Raw genomic sequence first — 4,563 nt, forward strand, 5'->3', positions numbered from 1 at the left:
TACATTGACTGATTTTTGTATTATTATATAAACCATGCATTCTTGTGATTAAACCATGATATAGTCTCCATGTTTATGTATCACCAAATTTGATTTTCTAAAATTTTGTTAAGGATTTTTGCACCTATGTTCATGAGGAGTATTGTTCTAAATTTCCTTATAATATGTTTGGCATTGATTTAGGGCAATACTGGCCCCATAGAATGAGTTGAGTTACATTCAATCACCTGTTTTCTTTTCTTTTCTTTTTCTTTTTTTTTTTTTTTGGCTTTCTGGTGTGAACCGGAAAACCTGCTAGACAAATTCCAAAAGAGCTGTAACACTCAGTCATCTATTTTTTAAAAGAGTTTGTGTATAGAACTGGCATTATTTCTTCCTCAAGTGTTTTGTAGAATTCACCAGTGAAGCCATCTGGACCTCATGTTTTCTTTAGGGAAGTTCTAAAACAATGAAGTCAATGTGTGGCTCTAATGTGATGTCCTCTCTCTTATTCTTGTTATTCACAATTTATTTCTTCTCTCTTATTTATATTAATCATAAACAACCTGGTTACTGGTTTATCTGTATTACTGACATTCTCAAAGAAGTAGCTTTAGATTTCACTCACTTTTCTCTTTTGTTTTTATCTTCTATTTCATTGATTTCTGCTCTTATTTTTTTTCTATCTGGAGAATTTTAAAAATTTGTTTTCCATAGTAGAGTTCATAATTGTTGTCTTCCAATATACACAGCAGGCTGAAAGGTCTAAAGTCGGAGAGACTTTGGAAACCCCACATTCAGGTTACAGATCTCTTGGCTCACATCAGAAGTGTCCAGAGACTCTGTCAGTGTTTTATAAAGAAGGCCATCCTGGGCCTTTAGTGCTCATGATCCTCCTCCTTGGTTTTCTTTGAAGTGTTCTTCATTAGTAATTCCAACCTGGATGACTTGGAAGTAGAGATCCCAAGGAAAGACCTTCATGCCAAAACATTTTTCTAACCAGTACTCTTCAAAGTATAAAGTTCAAAGTATAAAGATGAGCATCGATGAACTGTGGTGTTGGAGTCCCTTGGATTGCAAGGAGATCAAAGCCGTCAATCCTAAAGGAAATCAGTCCTGAATATTCATTGGAAGGACTGATGTTGAAGCTGAAACTCCAATACTTTGGCCACCAGATATGAAGAATTGATTGGAAAAGACCCTGATGCTGGGAAAGATTGAAGGCAGGAGGAGAAAGGGACAACAGAGGATGAGATGGTTGGATGGCATCACCTACTTGATGGACATGAATTTGAGCAAGCTCCGGCAGTTGGTGATGAACCAGGAAGCCTGGCGTGCTGCAGTCCACGGGGTCGCAAAGAGTCGGACAGGACTGAGCAACTGAACAGAACTGAACCCTTCAAATTGTCAAAATCATCAAAAACAAGGAAAACTTGAGAAACTGCCATAGTCTAGAGGAGTCTAAAGTGACATGAGCTTAATGGTTTTTGAGGAGAATTTCTTAAACAAGTTCTTGTTGCCACGAGAAACAAAGGAGCCATGGGCGCCTCCAGTCCAGCTGCTGTGTAGCCTCTGTGGCCCTGTGGGAGCCCCACAGTCCCCTAGCTGGTGCCCACATGCCTCATTATTATTTTTTAAATTTTATTTCCTTATTTCTGCTTGCTTTCAGTTTAAGTTGCTCTTGTAATTTATTAAGATGGAAGAATAGGTCATTGATATTAAAGTTTTTCTGTTCTAATACAAACATTTGATGCTATGACTTTCCTTGAAAACATAGCTTTAGTGGCATCCCATAACTTTTGAATAATTGTGGTTCTATTTTCATTCAATCCATAACATTAGACTTTTTCTTTTGTGACCTTTGATCCATTGGTTATTTATGTGTTGTGTTTAACTTTCAATTATTTGGGGAGTTTTTTTCAAATATCTTTCTGTTACTGAATTTTAGAATACTTTAAGTTGAGAGGATGTTTTGTATGAATTTAATCTTTCTGAATTTACTGACTTCTTTTATGTCACAGAGTATAACTGATATAGCTTGGTAAATGTACCATGTACACTCAACAAGAATGTGTATTATGCTATCATTTTGGGTTTTTTGTTTTTGTTTAATTTTTTTATCCCTGTCTTGATTTACTGAAATTTCATTTTTATAAGATGTGTTTAGTTGAGAATTTATTTTGCTTGGACATTGTAGGACTTCTTAAATTAGTAGACTATTAATGACCATCTCTTCAAAATATTGTCTCAAATCCCTTCTTTCTCTTCTTTTTTTCTAGGACTTCAATTTTTCTTGTTAAGTTCCCTCACTGTATCTGATATCTCTCATCAAAAAAAAAGACATTAACTGAAGAAACTGCACTTAAACCCAACACTGACATTTCAATGACAAGAACTTCAGAAAACAGTGAAATGTTATCTCCAAGGTCCCTTGAGAAAATAACTATACTTCTGCTGCTGCTAAGTCACTTCAGTCGTGTCCGACTCTTTGCAACCCCATAGACCCACCAGGCTCCACCAGGCTCCACCGTCCCTGCCATTCTCCAGGCAAGAACAGTGGAGTGGGCTGCCATTTCCTTCTCCAATGCATGAAAGTGAAAAGTGAAAGTGAAGTCGCTCATTTGTGTCCGACTCTCAGCGACCCCATGGACTGCAGCCCACCAGGCTCCTTCTTCTAGATATACTTCAATAAAGAAGGTAAAATTAATATATTTTTAGACGATATTAAAAGAAATTATATTTTTTGAGAAAATTAAAGTTATTCCAACAGGAGATAAGCATTAAAGAATATTCTCTAAATCATTCATCATGCAGAAAGAAAACCCTCTTGCATGAAAGAATAGGTGCAGAAAGTGATGGAGACCAAAGAAAATTATAATTATGAGAATAAATCTAAATCACACTGACAGTGAAAGTAGCAGGTGTGAAGAAAGAACAATGTGGCATTTAAATTATACAGAATTACAATACTAAATGATGAAAATATTGCAAAGGATGTATGTGCATGTTGGGGGATGTATGTGGTAAATGCTGTTACACCGTTCATAAATTCTTCCCTAGGAGGATAATAAAAGTAAGAATGGTTTTGTTAAGGAACTTTTAAAGTAACTAGTAAGAGAATAAAACAGCGAGGCTGCAGTAAGATGCCATTTTATACCTACTAGGATGACTACTAGATGACCTACTAGTAAAGAAGACTGACAATAACGTGTTGGCCAGGACATGGAGATATTAGAACCCTTGAAAAGCTAAGCATGGAGTGACAGTATGACCCAGCATTTCCATTCATATGTATACATCAAAAAGAATTGAAAACAGGAACTCAAACAGAGACTTGTACGTCTATGCTTGTGTGTGTGTGAAGTTGCTCAGTCGTGTCCAGCTCCTTGCAACCCCATGGACTGTAGCCCACCAGGCTCCTCTGTCCGTGGGATTCTCCAGGTAAGAATACTGAAGTAGGCTGCCATTTCCTTCTCCAGGGGATCTTCCCAATCTAGGGATCAAACCCCGGTCTCCTGCATTGCAGGCAGACGCTTTATCCTCTGAGCCACCAGGGAAGCCCTACGTCTATGCTTATAACATCATTATTCACAGTAGCCAAAAGATAGAAACAATCTCAGTGACTCTGGAGATATGAGTGAATAAACAATGTTAGAACTTCAGAAATCTTTGGTTTGGGAAATGTCTTATTGCTTCTTTCATAATTTCTTCTCTCCATGTTCTTTGTTCTTCCTTTGTGAGACTTCTGCAAGATATTTTACCTCCAGGAATGGTCCTCTATAACTCTTACCTTTTCGCTCATATTTCTTTCCTTTTTTGCCTTATATCCTGGAAAATTTTCTTCCTTTTATCTCTCAAACTTTCTATTGAATTTTAATTTTAGAAATCATCATTTTAGTTTCCAACCATTCTTTCTTACTTTTATCATCACATCCTTTTTTTGTTATAAAGGAGGCAGTGTCACTTTTAAAAAATATGAGGATATTAGCAGGAGGGTTAAAATATTTTCCCTCTCTCTGTGTTAAATTATCTCTATCTCTGCAGTTTTTCTTAATGCTTAACTTGATCTCTTTTGCATTACAGGTTTTCCTCAAATACCTAGCATATCTTGGTTTTCAATAAATATCTTAAAATTATGTAGTATAAAAATGAAATGTTTTTAGCACTTGTGTTTGTTTTTGTTTAATTTGTGGACAAAGACTTACAGACAAGTGCAAAAGTAAGTCCTCTTTTGCAACCCACAACTCATTGTTCAGTATGAGTTTTGATACAGATGAGAAGGAACATGATCCATAAAATGGGTGTGTATTGATGAGCATAAAGATTGCTTCCAGGGCTATAAAGTTAAATAAGCTTTTAAATTACCAGCTGTCTTGATCCTAGTACTCAGTTTTAATGTTGACATAAAACAAACAAAGATGGGCCCCTCTTTTTAGGCTTTTATCTTCGGAATACAGTGTCTGGATTTTCCAAAGGTGTTGGCATATCCCAATGATCTCTGTCAAGTTCTAGGGTGTGATAACTTAGGAATTAATATGATTTGAACTTGATAAGCTTTTAGAGAACTAGACATCCCATCTCCTG

The 4,563-nt window shown here is 36.3% G+C and overlaps 2 non-coding genes across 2 annotated transcripts; one reads left to right on the forward strand and one right to left on the reverse strand.

Annotated features, from left to right (window-relative positions):
- Positions 1-263: 263 nt before the first annotated feature.
- Positions 264-325, reverse strand: LOC133067533 (U7 small nuclear RNA). The gene has a single exon (XR_009695317.1). It is a non-coding gene; the product is annotated as a U7 small nuclear RNA (small nuclear RNA).
- A 3,815-nt stretch (positions 326-4,140) lies between these two features.
- On the forward strand, positions 4,141-4,267 carry LOC133067564 (small nucleolar RNA SNORA40). Its single transcript, XR_009695344.1, has one exon. It is a non-coding gene; the product is annotated as a small nucleolar RNA SNORA40 (small nucleolar RNA).
- Positions 4,268-4,563: the final 296 nt, after the last annotated feature.

The sequence above is a fragment of the Dama dama genome, chromosome 12 (genome assembly GCF_033118175.1).
Source record: "Dama dama isolate Ldn47 chromosome 12, ASM3311817v1, whole genome shotgun sequence".
Taxonomy (NCBI): domain Eukaryota; kingdom Metazoa; phylum Chordata; class Mammalia; order Artiodactyla; family Cervidae; genus Dama; species Dama dama.